The following is an 18,693-nucleotide window of genomic DNA, read 5'->3' on the forward strand; positions in this document are numbered from 1 at the left end:
ACATGAAAGTTAAAGTGTCTACAAATGGCAGTATATATATTGGAATTTTTGTATTTAAATTTTTTTTTAATACTAGTAAAGGCGGCAGTCAGTGACTTGCAGCAGGACTGTGGCTGGCATTCTGACACTGTGTGGGAACTGACTAACTGCCACTGACATCCCCAGTGACACTGATCAGTGCTAATAAAAGGCACTAACACTGTACTAATGACACTAATATGTGTTCAGTTTTAAAGGGATGAGGTGACAACCCTAATTTCAGATGGAGTATCAGCTAGGTGGGAACGTAATCTACTTGTCACCTGTCCATGCTCTATAGGTAGATCGCAGAGTAACCCCTGAGGACATCTTCCTGAACTATGTCCCAATTGAAAAACCCTGCTTAAGAGCAATGCAGTAGTGTGCTTGCTTCGGCAGCATATATACTAAAATTGGAACGATACAGAGATTAGCATGGCCCCTGCGCAAGGATGACACGCAAATTCGTGAAACGTTCCATTAAAAAAAAAAAAAAAGAGTGTTCAGTAGTATTCTCCTAGAAGTTATTTTCTTTCATTACAAAAATGTATAGTTTCTTGTCATTTGTCCAGACTCTGCCATATTTGTGATAAGCGCTCCCTCTAATGGACAGTCCCAGGATTGACTCCGATGTTATGAATGAAAATGTCAGTGTCAATCATTTGCTCTGTTTGTCCAATTGAAATAATTTACGCACTCATTTAAGACTTAATTGTAAGACAATTGTAAACAGTTAGTTATCATTGGGTTTACACAGATCTGTATCCTGCCAGCCTGATATGCTGATATGAGCATATGCGAGTTACCATCTTTGTTTTACAAAATAAATGTTACATCTTTTATTGCACAAGATATGTGCACTTTTCTCTGCAGGGTTCTGTTCATAAATGCAACTTCTTTTATTTTTTTTTTACAAGAATATACCTTTGCTTATTTATTCTTCCCTTTTATATAGGTGTGCAGATCATCCACCACTTAAAATGGACTTAGTAATCTATTCTTTGTTTTACATCAAAGGTTTTTTTCCCTCTCTCCCTTTAGACTAGAAAGGGCTGTAATATTATGGATCTACCTTGCCCTGAGGTCAAGGGTTATGTGTATTCTGTTCACTGGATGGTCCTTAGTTAGGGACATACTTTGACCAATATTCCTTTCCCTGAACTTAAGGGTTAAGGATCCTAGGAATCGGTTTTTATCTTACAAACATTCTTGTTTTGTTGACCATTTTTGCTGGTGGTCTAAGTTTTCTCCGACCTGTGTGTTTTCCTATATTGGTTGTTATTTTGCCCTGCAAATTATTGTTGAAGCTTATCATTCTTTCAGAATAGTAGCTTCCTCTTATGCTCGATTCACATTGCAGTAACTTGGGATCTGACTTGTGAGACCCCAAGTCACATGACATGTGAAATCCCATGTTAGTCACTGAGAGCTGTCTTAATTAGCACTACTGAAGTCGCTCTGACTTTAGAAAAGGTTCCTGTACTACTTCAAGGTGACTTCTATCCAGGGGCGGACTGACCATTTGGAAGCTTGGGCACTGCCCGAGGGCCCGTGGTCAGTAGGGGGCCCCATGAGATGCCCCTGGTACGTTTTCATAGGCTTTTTTGAGTTTGGGCAAGGACACAGGGGCCCCATGATCCCCTATTGCCCGGGGGCCCCATGAGTTGTCAGTCCACCCCTGCTTCTATCTGACTTGTGGCCCTAGATTTTAATGGAAGTCACCTCCAAGTCAGATCCTCATCTATATTGATGGGATTTGGATCCGAGATTACAGAAAGATTACCCAGGCATTCACTGAAAGTTGCTTCAGAGTTGCTTCAAAGTAGTACTCAAGTTGCTTGGCAAAGTTGCTCTGTATGTCAGGCGACTTTCAGGTTGTAGTAGTGTGAACTGAGACTTAGTATTATTACCTGCCCTGCTGTGGAACGCCAACTTCTTTCTTGGTGCCTTTCTTTGTTGGTACCAATCTTCATATTTGCTGTCCCTTTTTTGTCTAGCCTTGTTCAGGATTTCTTCAGATAATTTTAAAATAAACTTTCCACATCCATTGCATTTTTCAGTGGCTGTTGTCTACTTCTCAGTTGCACTGCTTTTGGATCCAATTGTCTAAGAATTACTATCTTCCTGTGTACCTTAATGGACGATGAAGAAAAAAGGATTGTTACTTTTTTTTTTCTTGAAGTCCATTGAGGGTCACAGGTCGCACGCCTCTGTGTTTAATGACTGTACTTACTGTTTGCTCAGAAAGCTGAAACATGACAGGATGTTGAGTAATACAGTAATACAGAGGGTGGTCATCAACATTTGTTTCTGCTTGCCAGTGTCCACCTCCTGAAAGCAACTGCATATAAACCAGTGGCTTAAGAATTACTTTTTTCTGTGTCCCTCAAAAGAATTAAAAATAAAAGATTTTGCAGTAATCGTATTTTACTGTTGTTCATATAATATAAATACTTTATTGTGCTTAGTCTCACTTTAAGGATAGATATTATTTATCACAGGTACATATGTAACTCACGTAGTGCTTTACATATTTATTATACAATCACATCAGTCCCTGCCATCAAGGAGCTTACAGTCTAAGGTCCCTCACTCACATTCATACATACACATACTAGGACCAATATAGACTGCAGCCAATTAACCTATCAGCATGTCTTTGGTGTGTGGGAGAAAGCCAAAGTACCAGGAAGAAACTCATGCCAACACAGGGAGAACATGCAAACTCTGTGCAGGTAATGCCATGGTTGGGATCCAATCTGCTGACCCTAGGGCTAGAGTCATTCCCTGCTGGGCCTTAAGTTTATGGGGGCATCTCTTAGAAATGTATCTGTGTAGCAGAGTTGCTATCAGAAACCTTCTTGTGATTTATTAGCTGAAGCAGGCATTTTAGCTTCAGTGTTTGTTAAATTAGAAAAAAACAAAAAAACAAATGTAGCACAGACATTTAAATACATGAATACTGTCAGGGCTCCCAGGTGAGACCAGAGGTGTGTGGCTGACGCAGGGAAACGCAGACCTCAGATATGTTATAAACAATATAATTTATTAACACTAACAATACAAACATAAACGCAGTGCAATACTAAAACATAATACAGTGCAAACAAACCAAACCAAACCAACCACCCACAGATAACAGTACATACAAGGCAGGCTGGGTCAATATCAATAGGGCAGGTAGGTACAGGGGGAGCAAGCGGAGATTGGTCGGGGTCACAGGCCAGGTTCAGCAGGTAGCAAGCAGCGTAGTACAGAGGGTCAGGCAGAGGGATGGTCAGGGTCACAAGCCAGGGATCAGAACAGGTAGCAAGCAGCGTGGTACAGAGGGTCAGGCAGAGGGATGGTCAGGAGCGATCCGGGATCAGAGCAGGAGAAGTCAGCAGCGGTTCAGAAACAGGATGCAGGACAGAAACAGGATACAGGGCCCAGGACAAACACAACACCAAGGCAGAGTCTCTGGGTCTGGCCATCCCTTAAATACCCCAGCATAATCAGTTCCAGGTGTTAGCTGGCTGCAAAGTTGAGTCTCTGATTGCTGGGAGCATCCGCTGGCCAGCCCTGGTACTGCAGATCAAAAGGCAGGTGAGTCCCACCATTGCTGGCCAGTCCATTCCTGACAGTACCCCCCCCCCTCAAGGAGCGGCCTCAGGACGCTCCAAACAGTCCTAGCTGGGAAAAATGTTCCACCGCCCGGGTCTGGTAACTGGCGGGATATCAAAGACTGGCACACCGGGCAGGACTCCGGGCAGAGGCACACCGGGCAGAGGCACACCGGGCAGAGGCACACCGGGCTGGACTCCGGGCAGAGGCACACCGGGCTGGACTCCGGGCAGAGGCACACCGGGCTGGACTCCGGGCAGAGGCACACCGGGCTAGACTCCGGGCAGAGGCACACCGGGCAGAGGCACATCGGGCTGGACTCCGGGCAGAGGCACATCGGGCTGGACTCCGGGCAGAGGCACACCGGGCAGAGGCACATCGGGCAGAGGCACATCGGGCTGGACTCCGGGCAGAGGCACATCGGGCTGGACTCCGGGCAGAGGCACATCGGGCTGGACTCCGGGCAGAGGCACATCGGGCTGGACTCCGGGCAGAGGCACATCGGGCAGGACTCCGGGCAGAGGCACATCGGGCTACCAGGAGAAGCAGCAGGCAGCGGGCCACCGGGCGGAGCGGCAGGCACCAGGCCCCCGGGCGGAGCGGCAGGCACCGGGCCCCTGGGCGGAGCGGCAGGCACCGGGCCCCCGGGCGGGGTGGCAGGCACCGGGCCCCCGGGCGGAGCGGCAGGCACCGGGCCCCCGGGCGGGGTGGCGGGCGCCGGACCCCCAGGCGGGGCTACAGGTCTCGGGCCCTCAGGCGGAGCGGCAGGCACCAGGCTCCCGGGCGGGGCGACAGGCACCGGGCCCCCGGGCGGGGCGACAGGCACCGGGCCCCCGGGCGGGGCGACAGGCACCGGGCCCCCGGGCGGGGCGACAGGCCTCGGGCCCCCGGGCGGGGCGACAGGCCTCGGGCCCCCGGGCGGCGCGACAGGCCTCGGGCCCCTGGGCGGAGCGGCGGGCGCCGGACCCCCAGATGGAGTGACAGGTCTCTGGCCCTCAGACGGAGCGGCCCTCGGGCGGAGCGGCAGGCACCGGGCCCCCGGGCGGAGCGGCAGGCACCGGGCCCCCGGGCGGGGCGGCAGGCACCGGGCCCCCGGGCGGGGCGGCAGGCACCGGGCCCCCGGGCGGGGCGATAGGCATCGGGCCCCCAGGCGGGGCGACAGGCATCGGACCCCCAGATGGAGTGACAGGTCTCTGGCCCTCAGACGGAGCGGCGGGCGCCGGACCCCCAGATGGAGCGACAGGTCTCGGGCCCTCAGGCGGAGCGGCGGGCGGCGGACCCCCAGATGGAGCGACAGGTCTCGGGCCCTCAGGCGGAGCGGCAGGCGCCGGACCCCCAGATCGAGCGACAGGTCTCGGGCCCTCAGGCGGAGCAACAGGTCTCGGGCCCCCAGGCGAAGCGGCGGGCACCGAGTCACCAGGCACGACAGTGGGCACCGAGTCGTCTGGCAAGACTGCGGGCATTGAGTCAACTGGCGGAACAGCGGGCACCGAGTCGTCTGGCAAGACTGCGGGCACCGAGTCGTCTGGCAAGACTGCGGGCACCGAGTCGTCTGGCAAGACTGCGGGCACCGAGTCGTCTGGCAAGACTGCGGGCACCGAGTCAACTGGCGGAACAGCGGGCACCGAGTCAACTGGCAAGACTGCGGGCACCGAGTCGTCTGGCAAGACTGCGGGCACCGAGTCGTCTGGCAAGACTGCGGGCACCAAGTCGTCTGGCAAGACTGCGGGCACCGAGTCGTCTGGCAAGACTGCGGGCACCGAGTCAACTGGCGGGACTGCGGGCACCGAGTCGTCTGGCGGGACTGCGGGCACCGAGTCGTCTGGCAAGACTGCGGGCACCGAGTCAACTGGCGGGACTGCGGGCACCGAGTCGTCTGGCGGAACAGCGGGCACCGAGTCGTCTGGCAAGACAGTGGGCTCCGAGTCAATAGGCACGACAGTGGGCACCGGGTCATCAGGTATCGGATTGTCTGGCTCGACAGCGGGCATCGGGTCACCAGGTATGACAGCGGGCACTGGGTCACCAGGCATCAGGTCATTTGGCTTGCCAGCGGGCACCGCGTCATCTGGCAAGGCAGTGGGCACCGGGTCACCAGGTATGACAGCGGGCTCTGAGTCAATTGGCACGACAGCGGGCACTGGATCAGGTACCGGATCATCTGGATCAACAGCGGGCATCGAGTCAACTGGCCTAATAGGATCGTCGGGCTGGATCAGTTCATCATGCTGAGTAGCGGCATCAGGCTGAATGCAGGCATCAGGCTGAAGAGAGGCATCAGGCTGAAGAGAGGCATCAGGCTGAAGAGAGGCATCAGGCTGAAGAGAGGCATCAGGCTGAAGAGAGGCTTCAGGCTGAGTAGAGGCTTCAGGCTGAACCACGGAAGGCAGGTTCACCGGTTTGGATACTGGCAGGATGGTATTGGTTGGAAAGAATTTTCGCTTTTTTCTGGTTTTAACTACTGGAGCACTGCAAGTAAACGCAGGTCTGCAAACGAATGGAGCAGCTGGAGACAGAGAAGAACTGGAGGATGGAACAGGAGAGGGAGCAGTTGCTACAGAGGGCTTTTTTACAGGGTTAAAGGCAGGATAGGTGCAGCGAGTGGGAACAGGGTACTGACATGCGGTAGATAGCCAAGTATACTGGGCTGTAACTGGAGGAGCTGGTGGGAATACAGGAGTAGAGTTAGAAGCAGGACTGGGTTTTTGTAAGCTGACTGGGGCTGGGTGCAACAAGTCTGTCCATGTCTGCAGTAGGGGTTGAACAAAGCTGAGCTTACACAAAGCCTGTCTGGTCAATGACTGTACTGCGTTTATACAATCTCTTAGTGTCTGTGGTGAACATGTGGAATAACGCTCCAGAAAGTAACCCACATCATCCTCTAATAACCACACCAGGGACTCTACCTGGTCTGCACTAAATGGTGGCAAAAATTCATCCCTGCATTCGGGGGAACCAGATGAAACCAACTCAGCACAAACCTCAATCAAAGGCTGCACCTCAGAGAACTCTGTGCCCTGATCTACTAGAACATGAGCGAGCCGTATACATTCTAGTAGTTGATCCCTGGGATACTCCTTCAGAGTTTGATAAGCATACTCCCTGTCATCAAACACTAGCAGATATAAATACACAACCTCATCCAGATCCATCCTTCCCAGCAACAAGCCAAGATGGCTTCCCTGTGCAGCCACTTCTGGTCAGGATTGGCCTTGGTGTAATGTCAGGGCTCCCAGGTGAGACCAGAGGTGTGTGGCTGTCGCAGGGAAACGCAGACCTCAGATATGTTATAAACAATATAATTTATTAACACTAACAATACAAACATAAATGCAGTGCAATACTAAAACATAATACAGTGCAAACAAACCAAACCAACCACCCACAGATAACAGTACATACAAGCAAGCGTCGTCAGGCAGGCCGGGTCAATATCAATAGGGCAGGAAGGTACAGGGGGAGCAAGCGGAGATTGGTCGGGGTCACAGGCCAGGTTCAGCAGGTAGCAAGCAGCGTAGTACAGAGGGTCAGGCAGAGGGATGGTCAGGGTCACAAGCCAGGGATCAGAACAGGTAGCAAGCAGCGTGGTACAGAGGGTCAGGCAGAGGGATGGTCAGGAGCGAGCCGGGATCAGAGCAGGAGAAGTCAGCAGCGGTTCAGAAACAGGATGCAGGACAGAAACAGGATACAGGGCCCAGGACAAACACAACACCAAGGCAGAGTCTCTGGGTCTGGCCATCCCTTAAATACCCCAGCATAATCAGTTCCAGGTGTTAGCTGGCTGCAAAGTTGAGTCTCTGATTGCTGGGAGCATCCGCTGGCCAGCCCTGGTACTGCAGATCAAAAGGCAGGTGAGTCCCACCATTGCTGGCCAGTCCATTCCTGACAAATACATTATCCCTGGCCACTGACCACTGACCACCAATGATTGTGGTATTTCTTTTTATTTTACATTAGGGCTTTAAAGTGCCACTGAATAATAGTGATTGTGAGACCTTTTTTTAAAAGTAAAGAAATAAAAGTTAAAAGTAAGCAAATTAAATGCAACCAGGCAGAAGCTCACTCTGTTTAAAAAACTTATATACAATTTATTTTGGTACTGTTTTGATTGACTGAGCAATGGAAGTGAACTTTCTGAGGAGCAGAAAAGAGAAATATTAAAACAAGGTCTGGGTCAAGCTGAGTGAGAGGAAAGCACCATAGGAGGAAAAGTGAAATTGGTCTCAAATCAACTTTGTACTTAATGAAGACAAGCAAGAGCTCCACCCTGGTGAAAACCGCATACTCAGGAGTCGACATGCAGAATCATTGGCAGTGAGAAAGCTCACAAGTAAGGCTAGACAGGGAAAACTCTTTTCTAAATTTCTGGGGTGGTCCAACTGACAGAACCAGGTTTAAACCCCGCTGATTCATTCTGAAATATACAGGAAGAACACATGCTTGCAACACCTTGAGCAAAGGCCTCCACTAAGGAGTGAGGGGAAGACCCTTTATAGTAATTTATGAAGCTGACTGAAGAAGTCAGGTTTGTCCCACAAAGTACAGCTCGGAAAAGAATCCTGGTTTTCCACCAAGCAAATAAAAAATTCAAGTGGGGAGGTGAGCTTTACACAAGTCAGTCCCTGAGCCACAAGGGTGTATGTTTGCATGAACTCAACCCACAAAGTCTAGAGATCCCTGAGACTGGAGACAATCAAAGTTCAAGTTGAACCCTGAGACTAGGAGGGTCACAAGTGGCTCATATTTGTTAGAAGCACCAAGGCATTGAGTGGAAGGTATTCTGTATGCATTCAGGGCCAAAATATCAAACAAATCTGTTAGGTTCTGCCAAAGTGCACTAGAGATAATACTAATACTGGTTTGTACCATGCTGCCAGAATGGGGAACAGCAATGATCTGGGGGACTGTTAAGGGCTAGCACGTTGGGAAGACCTGAGGTGCAATGGAGAGGTCCATGGAAGGACCACGCTTAGATAAAAGACAGCAAGGTCACAACAAAAAGATGCAGGAAGCATAGGTATACCTGGAAAAATGGGACAGACAGTAGGCATTCCACAAGCTCCACAGAGGTCAGAAGGTCCCCATGAAGGGAAGACCAGCTTCTTAGTCATGATCCCAGGGAAGAGAAATTACATACATTGCAGTACATAGGACTGCCAAACCATGGTGACCGAGTCCCAATGTCTGAAAAGCTTGGCTCAGTATTAGGAAGAAGCCTACCAAGGACTCAGTCTGGCCCTGAGCAAATAATTCTAGTCTAGAAATTACTCCCATAGACTGATCCTCCCTGCATGCCTATGCCTCCATATGAATTGGGGACACTTCCTCATCTAGATTTTGGAGGACAGGGAGAAGCTGATTGATCCAATCAATCAGTCAATTAATCAATCAATCAATCAATCAATCAGAGTTGGACCATAACATGCAAACAGAGCTAGCCAACAGTAAATATAAATATATATGTAAAGATATACTGCATATTACTATTATTACTATACAGGATTTATATAGTGCCAACAGTTTATGCAGCGCTTTACAATGTAAAGGGGGACAGTACAATTACAATACAGTTCAATGCAGAGGGAATAGGAGAGCCCTGCTCATGGAGCTTACAATCTAGAGGGAGGGAGAGGTGGTACAATAGTTAACAGCTGCAGGGAATGATCTGATGGAAGCGACTCAAGTACAGTTCTTAGATGGAGGTGGGATAGGTTTCCCTGAATAAGTACGTGTTCAAGGAATGCCTAAAAAGTGGACAGGGAGGAGCTAGCTGCACATATTGGGGCAGGGAGTTCCATAGGATGGGAGAAGCTCTGGAGAAGTTACATAGTTAGTCCAGCTAAAAAAAGACAAAAGTCCATCCAGTTCAACGATAGAAAAAAAAAAAGTTATAATCTTATACCGACAGTTGATCCAGAGGAAGGCAAAAAACCCCAGCAAAGCACGATCCAATTTGCACCTGCTGGAAAAAAAAATTTCTTCCTGATCCCCCGAGAGGCAATCCGATATTCCCTGGATCAACTTTACCTATAAATGTTAGTATCCAGTTATATTCTGTGTATCTAAGAAAGAATCCAGGCCTTTTTTGAAGCAATCCACTAAGCTGGCCAGAACCAACTCTTGAGGGAGTCTATTCCACATTTTCACAGCTCTCACTGTGAAGAAACCGTTCCGTGTTTGGAGATTAAATTTCTTGTTGATCATTTCCCCCCTTAATCTCCTCTTCTCCAGAGATAATAAATTCAGTTCCTCTAATCTTTCCTCATAGCTGATCTCCTCCATGCCTCGTATCAGTTTAGTTGCCCTTCTCTGTACTTTCTCCAGTTCCCCAATGTTCTTTTTGTGAATTGGTGCCCAAAACTGAACTGCATATTCCAGATGAGGTCTTACTAATGATTTGTACAGGGGTAAAATGATATCTCTCTCTGGAGTCTATACCTCTTTTAACTTCTTGCCGACCGCGCATAGCCGAATGACGGCTTCACCGCGGCCGGCCAGTTCTGAGTGGACGTCATATGACGTCCTCCCAGAACGCGCACTCCTGCGCGCCCCAGGGGGCGCGCACCCGGCGATCTCCGTGATCGCTGTGTCCTACGGACACAGCTGATCACGTGATGTAGTGAAAGGCCGATCCCACCGGCCTTTTACCACGTGATCAGCGGTGTCCAATGACACGCTGATCACAGGGAAATGCAAGTGCCAGTTCTCGGCTGCACTTTCCTCACGCTGTCAGATCGTGAGGAAAGTACTGCCGAGAACCGGCAGTTGTCAGAGCGGGGATCGGCACCGATCATCAGGGCACTGATGATCAGTGCCCTGATGATCGGTGCCCAGCAGTGACACCCGCAAGTTCCGCCCAGCAGTGCGCCCACTAGCCCCGCCCACCCATTCCCAGCAGTGCCCCCACCTGTGCCCAGCAGTGCCCCCACCTGTGCCCAGCAGTGCACCTACCTGTGCCACTCTGCAGTGCCACCTACCTGTGCCCAGAAGTGCCACCTACATGTGCCCAGCAGTGCCACCCACCTGTGCCCACCCACCTGTGCCCACCAGTGCCACCCACCTGTGCCCACCAGTGCCACCCACCTGTGCCCACCCACCAGTGCTGCCCACCAGTGCCACCCACCAGTGCAGCCCAGCAGTGCTGCCAGTCAGTGCCACCAGTCAGTGCCCAGGGGTTGTGCCAGTCAGTGCCGCCAGTCAGTGCCCAGAAGTGATGCCAGTCAGTGCCGTCTATCAGTACCCATCATCAGTGTCACCTATCAGTGCCGCCTATCAGTGCTGCATATCAGTGCCGCCTATCCGTGACCCCTAATTAGTGCTGTCTATCAGTGCCGCCTATCCGTGCCACCTCATTAGTACTGCCTATCAGTGCCCTTTAGTGCTGCCTATCAGTGCCCATCAGTGCCGCCTCATCAACGCAAATCAGTGAAGGAGAAAAAATACCTGTTTGAAAAATTTTATAAAAGAAACAAATAAACTTTTTTTTTTTTTCAAATTTTTTGCACTATTTTTAATTTATAGCGCAAAAAGTAAAGTGCCCAGTGGCGATTAAATACCACCAAAAGAAAGCTCTATTTGTGAGAAAAAAATGATCAAAATTTCATATGGGTACAATGTTGCATGACCGCGCAATTGTCAATCAAAGTGCGGCAGCGCTGAAAGCTGAAAATTGGCCTGGTAAGGAAGGGGGTATAAGTGCCTGGTAGGCAAGTGGTTAATACAAGAGAGGATTTTGCTTGCTTTAGAAACCGCAGCTTGGCATTGCATGCCTATTAAGCTTGTGATCTACCAGAACCCCCAGATCCTTCTCCACCATTGGTTCCCCCAGTTGTACTCCCCCTAGTATGTATGATGCATGCATATTCTTAGCCCCCAAGTGCATAACCTTACATTTATCAACATTAAACCTCATTTGCCACATAGTTGCCCAATTAAACAGTGCATTGAGGTCGGCTTGTAAGTTGAAGACATCCTGTAAGGACGTTATTCCACTGCTGAACTTGGTGTCATCTGCAAAGACTGAAATGGGATCTTCAATGTCAGACCCTATATCGTTTATAAATATATTAAAAAGTAAGGGTCCCAACACTGAACCTTGGGGTACACCACTGATGACCCCAGACCATTCATAGTATTAATCATTAACCACTACTTTCTGAATACAATCTTTTAGCCAGTTTTCTATCAATTTACATGGACATCATGGAGTCGAGCGTGGGAGGAGGTAACAAGGAAACTGGAGAGCAGGAGGTCTTAGGAGGAGCGGAGAAGACAGTTTGGACGAAATCTGCAACTGAGGTTGGTGATGTAGCTGGGGGTTATGTTGTGGATGGCTTTGTACATTGGACTAGTGGAAACCAGGAGATTGGCAGAGAGGGGCAGCAGTCACTAATCGGTTAGTAAGGTATACTAGGCTAGCAGCAGCATTCATAATAGACTGAAGGGGGGTTAGCCTGTGAAGGGGTAGGTCAGTGAGCAGGGGATTGCAGTAGTAAAGGCAGAAATAACCAAGGAGTGAATAACCTGTTTTGTTGTGTTGTTAGTCAAGAAGCAGCAAATTCTGGAAATGTTGCAGAGGTTAACGCGACAAGAATTAGCCAGTGATTGGACGTGGGGGTTGAAGGAGAGGTGAGAATCTATGATTACACCTAGCACCCTGGCATGTGTGGAGGGACCAATGGTTGTGCCGTTGATCTCAATGGTAAAGTCATGGGGAGGGAATGGGGGAGGAGGAAATATTAAAAGCTCAGAGTTTGAGGAAGTGGTGTGGCATCCATACTGATATGTCACTCAGTTTTTTGTGAAAAGCAAGGAGATTGAGGGGGTTAGTTAAGGAGTCGAGAGATAGATCTGGGTGTCATCAGTATAGAGGTGGTATTGGAAGCCAAGGGAGGTTATCAACTGGCCCAGGGAAGAGGTATAGAGAGAGAAGAGGAAAGGCCCAAGGACAGAGCCTTGGGGTACCCCAAAAGAAAGAGGAAGAGGTGCGAAGAAGATGGTATTGTATGTAATATGGAAAGTGCACTAAGATAAGTAGGAGAAGAACCAGGAAATAGCAGAGTCACGGAGTTCAAGGGATTGGAGTTTGTTGAGGAGGAGTGGGTGGTCAATTGTGTCAAAGGCAGCAGAAAGGTCTAAGAGTATGAGTATAGAGTACTGGCTGTTGGTTTTAGCAGTTAGTAGGTCATTGGTGAGTATTATTAGGGCAGTTGGGGACCGAGAAGGTTGTCTTCAGTGAGGTAGCATCTCATACAGTTGTGCACAAGGCGTTCAGGAAGCTTGGAGGCAAACAGGCTCAAGGATATGGGTCTAAGTTATTCAAACAGGTGGGGTCCAGTGAGGTTTATATATATATATAGAGAGAGAGAGAGAAAGAGAAAGATGAGGCCACACCAACAGAGTGGACTCACGACCCAGCTGTGGAGCAGGAGGAATAGATAACTGATTGAGACCATATTATCTAATGCCATTATAAAATGGAGGAGCAAAGGTCGTCTATGACTAGGGCACCAACAAGTGAGTCAGCAACTGCAAGGGTGACTCACAGAACAACTGCAGAAAAGAAGGGGTTAAAGTGTTACTAAACCCAAGACCCTACATTCACCATATCTGGTCTCCCACAGTACACAGAACATGGAAGTGCAATTATTTTAGTAACTAGAAACTGCTAAATACTTTTTCTCATCAGTAGTAAGAGCAGTCTTGTGACTGTGAGCACTGGTTAAAGCTTGTAGGAGGACTTTTCATTCTGCTGTAGGAGGATGCAGGACCCCTGACCTCTGTCTGGACAGTGCTGATTGGCCCTGTGCTGGTCACATGCACCCTCCCAAGAAAAAAAAAACATCTCTAGCAATACACACCAAACTGAAAATGTGCAGAGTGACTCCACACAATATGTCTTATTAGGAGATAAGAGGGGACACTTGAAGAAAGAGAGGATCATAAAAGTCAGGATCAAACATTGTTTTTACACAATGCAGAGGATTAACCCCTTATGTTCCACAGTGAGTATAACTAGCATGCTTTACTGCATATACAGACTGATTTTACTGTTGTGGGTTTAGTAACACTTAAATGGCCTGGCGTGACTTGGTCAATGCAGACCAGTGTACAACCAGTATGCAAGTTAAATAATACAATCAAGGGTAATTAATGCACCACCTGTAGCATAGAAAGGGTAAACAGCTGATTGTGACTAGGTGACCGTAGGCCGCCACTCCAGTAGTGAGGAAGGGTAGTGTATTGACCAAATGTCAAGCAAGAGAAGATGTAGGCCATTTGTGGCTGACATACCCTAGCATTACATAAAAGAAAATAGTATTAAGTGACACCGTACCGACAAGGAGTGCTCAAGGACCCACTGCAAAGCAGGAGGGACAATGGCCATTGTGACAGAACCACTTGGGTCACTCTCAGACCAACTGCAGAGACACAGGAGTCACTGCTGTGTGTGATTAGGTCACTATAAGTAGCTATACCAATGGTATGCAAATGAGATGGAACCACAAGAGATACTCACAGACTACTTAGCAGAACAATAGCGTTAATGGCTTGTGATCTGGTCACTACCAGTCACCGTGCATTGTTAGGAACTAGATCACCTGCTATTAGCACTGTGGTTCATGGACCTGAAGCATGTTGTCCCATTGGTTGTCTTCCAATATCCAGCAAACCCCAGCAATTAGTCTCCACCTGATGCTGGCTGCATGGAGGGTATTATAGCTCCTCCGCTATATTTCTACAATGCTGCAGTGTTTTTTCCTGTGTACCTTTACTGCATGCTCCTGCTGTTTTGTACACAGTGATCCTGCTCCTGTCCTGTGCTTTGCACCAGTTATCCTGACCAAGTTTTCCTTGTACCTGCCACCCTGACCCTGTTTCCTTGAACCCTTCCTTCTTTTTCCTACCTCTTGTACCTGTTACCATGATCCTGCTGCCTCTGCCTACTCTCCGTATACCTGATCCCTGTTCTGGCCCCCCTTCTTGACCACTGTTCCTCACACCTAACACATGACCTAGCCTTACCTGACCCTGCTCCCCTGACTGTTTATACTTTAGATAGTTATTTAGATTGTTAGGTAATTTTCACTAGGTTTTGGTTGTCATGTGTGCTCAGTATTGCTTATATATGTTTGTGGTGTTAGATGGTTTTGTCACTTGCTATATATTTACTGAACAAATGTAACTGTATTTTAAAATTTACTTCATATCACTACTTCAAGTTGCCCCGTTTATAGGCTTTGAACATGTCCCAGAAAAAAGTCTTCATGGTAACTACATCCACAGATAACAGAAAGAAGAGCGGGATGAGCTTTTTCACATGGCTGACCAATAGACATCATACAGTATTAAAATACGATGGCTGGAAACAGCCACAAACTAGTTTGTTTCTAGTTTTCACTCATTTTCTCATCTCTCTGATGACATTTTTTGCAACATAGTCCTCTTGACCCTGCACCAGTATGGCTCTCGAGGACCACCTCTTACCCCACTGCCTACCCACAACTGCTCTAACAAAGCCCTTCACTATCTCAGTCTTCCTTGCAACTCTCACCTCCACTTCTCTAGTCCAAAAACCTCTCACTGCTGCTCTGACCTTCGACAAAGCTGTCTACCTCACTTTAAGACAGTCCTCCAGGAATATTTGACCCCCGCTGTAACACAGCCCACTACACCTCTCACCTCCACTCCAACCTAACTCCAACTCCAACACATCCCTCTGGCACCTTTTACTCCTGCCCTGACACAGCCCTCCTCATCCCTGTCCCAACCTTACCCCCCCACTCCAATGCAAACCTGCAGAAAATGTTCACTCCAACAGCCCTTCACACCTCTCACTCTTATTCATAACCCTTGAGGTACCTCACACCCAGCTCTGACATAGCCTTCAGGCATCTCTTAGCCCAGCTACTATACAGATCTCTAACACCACTGACCCCTGCTTTGACACATCCCTCGAGACACCTCTGCCTTTGTTCCACCACCTCATTTCCCTCTTGGCTCACAGTGCCAACACATGGATCAATGGAAAGGCAGAGGAAAGCAGGGTCTGTGAATCTGTGGCAGAACCAATGCCGCTGGGCCTATTTAGCTTGGGTTAGACGCATATACATATGCCTTCCTTGCTCCGTCAGACACAACATACTGCTACTATATGCAGATATCTCAAGGTTGAAGGGGTTTTTTTGCTCCTGCAGCAGATTAACATAACATTTTGTCTTTCATTTGTGAATTGGATGGTGAAAGGTGTGTTCAGACTGATTTATGACCCAACAGCTTTTGAAAATTTGCCTGGCCCATTGTAAGTGAGAAAATGTAATGTTAGTATACAGCATTGGGATGAGGAATTGTGCAGCAGGCACACGAGGGAGGGAGCTGTGGTTGTGGGTATGGTGTGGACCCAGGAAGAAGCCTTATGCCGGCCATAGACGGGTCAGAAATCGGCCAATTTTCGCACTGTTAGTGGGTTAATTGATCGGCCATGTTTTGGGGGTTTTTGCAGTTTTTTATCGGTCATGTTGGAAAATTCAGCCGATTTTCCCGGCAATGATGGGCAAATCGGCCGATCATTTTAAAGATAAAAAATCTGCGCATGAGCCGTGACCTGCAAGGTTGCCAGCATTCTTTTTACTGTAAATGCACACACACGTATATGTGTATATATATATATATATATATATATATATATATATTGTTTCTGAAAGTCCAAAATTAAATTGTATTCCTAGAAAAGGTAATGAGATTCTAAGAAGGTTCTTTAAAATTTTCTAAAGAAGAAGAAGAAGACCATTATATTTTATATGAAAAAGTCTTGCAGTTGCAACAAATGTATCCATTTGTATCCACATAAAAACATAATATATTTTTATTGTTGTCACATTGTATGGTGTGCTCCCCTGTCTCTGTCAAACTGGTTTCTTGTCCCATTCTTTCGTGAGCATTGGTGGCAGCATCGGCACAGACCGATTTTTCGTTTATCGGCTGAAAGCCGGTCTATGGCCTGCATTAGGAGGAAAGCTCACAGAGCCTCTACTGGCAGTCTGAAGGGGTCTGGGTCATGTTATTACATAAGACACTGGAAGTAGGTTATTTGCATAAAACAATCATTGCTATAGTTTTAAAAAAAATTGGCTGCAATTTCCTGTTTTAGGGTGAGTTCTACTTTAAGCTAAAGATAATGCTTATTGCTGTTTATAGTGTAACGCATTCCATAATCACTGAAAGCATTCATGTGTGAGTTGATTCAATATGTAAAATGTATAATGACATAATTCCATTTTTTCATTATTGGCCTCATTCAGCTATGTAAAGAGCAGTGGTGAAGTGCAAGCTGCAGTAAACCATTGCAACCAATCTATTTTCTGTAAACTAAAGTCAGGTCCCTGAAAGTTTACTTATTTCTGGTTGCTATAGGTTACTGCACAGTACCTTGTCTTGCTAAACTCCTATGCAACTTACAATAAAAAAATCTTCTTAGGACCAAAACAAGCAGCTTAAAATGCAATACAATAACGCACTAATTTAATTTACTGAAAGAGCCTAGAAGGTCCCTCGCTTTTGTTAAGTTAGAATTCATAATTCTGTTTAAAGTTCTCATATATGAGCTTGTAGTAAAGTATGGTAAAACCCATGTACCTGCAATGCACATTTATGGGCAGTATATGCCCGCTGTGCTGTTGCGCTTTATTCTGAATGGCGTACAAAACGCCCCCCAGAAATGTCATTTTCTGCATGTATGATTGGCTTACTGATTTTCCCAGAAGTCTGCACTAAGATACAATTTAAATTTTGGGCATCTCCTGCAACAAAAATGTCATTTTTGGTGAGGTGCTCCCAAAGCAAAATCATGTCTAAAGGGATGCAGACCCTGCCACTGTCCTGATTAGAGCCCTATAAGTGTTTGAAAACACATCAGATCTCAGTGGGGAAAAATATCATGCTGGATATCTATACTGATATGGACTGGGTAATGTGTTAGGAATGTAAGGATGCCCCATTGTTTAATGGAAATGAAAATTATCAACCTACAGAGGACTGAATTCAGAGATACCCCGAAAATCAAAGTGAAAAAATGATGCAGCAGGCTAGTCCATTTTGCTGAAATTTCATTGTAGCAAAGTAGTTTGTATGGCCCCCACATGCTTGTATGCAAGCCTGACAACGTCGGGGCATGCTCCTAATGAGACGACGGATGGTGTCCTGAGGTATTTCCTCCCAGATCTGGACCAGGGCATCACTGAGCTCCTAGGCAGTGCAACCATGCGGCATTGGATGGACCAAAACATGATTTCCCAGAGGTGTTCTATTAGATTTAGGTCAGGTGAGCGTGGGGGCCATTCAATGGTATCAATTCCTTCATCCTTCAGGAACTGCCTGCATACTATTGCCACATGAGGCTAGGCATTGTCATGCACCAGGAGGAACCCAGGACCCACTGAATCAGCGTAGGGTCTGACAATGGGTCCAAGGATTTCATCCCGATACCTAATGGCAGTCAGGGTGCTATTATCTAGCCTGTAGAAGTCTGTGCGTCCCTCCATGGATATCCCTCCCCAGACCATCACTGACCCACCACCAAAACAGTCATGCTGAACGATATTACAGGCAGCATAACGTTCTCCATGGCTTCTCCAGATCCTTTCACATCTCTCACATGTGCTCAGGGTGAACCTGCTCTCATCTGTGAAAAGCACAGGGCGCCAGTGGCGGACCTGCCAATTCTGGTGTTCAATGGCAAACGCCAATTGAGCTCTATGGTGCCGGGCAGAGAGCACAGGGACCATTAGAGGATGTCAGGCCCTCACGCCACCCTCATGAAGTCTGTTTCTGATTGGTCAGAGACATTCACACCAGTGGCATGCTGGAGGTCATTTTGTAGGGCTCTGGCAGTGCTCATCCTGTTCCTTCTTGCACAAAGGAGCAGATACAGGTCCTGGTGATGGGTTAAGGACCTTCTACGGCCCTGTCATGCTCTCCTAGAGTAACTGCCTGTCTCCTGGAATCTCCTACATGCTCTTGAGACTGTGTTTGGAGACACGGCAAACCTTCTGGCAATGGCATATATTGATGTGC

The 18,693-nt window shown here is 47.9% G+C and overlaps 1 non-coding gene across 1 annotated transcript; it reads left to right on the forward strand.

Moving 5' to 3' along the window:
• The first annotated feature begins 401 nt into the window (after window positions 1-401).
• Window positions 402-505, forward strand: LOC149448919 (U6 spliceosomal RNA). The gene has a single exon (XR_016315479.1). It is a non-coding gene; the product is annotated as a U6 spliceosomal RNA (small nuclear RNA).
• Window positions 506-18,693: the final 18,188 nt, after the last annotated feature.

This window comes from Staurois parvus, unplaced genomic scaffold (genome assembly GCF_062004578.1).
Source record: "Staurois parvus isolate SC_StPar_1 unplaced genomic scaffold, SC_StPar_1.0 ptg000648l, whole genome shotgun sequence".
NCBI lineage: Eukaryota > Metazoa > Chordata > Amphibia > Anura > Ranidae > Staurois > Staurois parvus.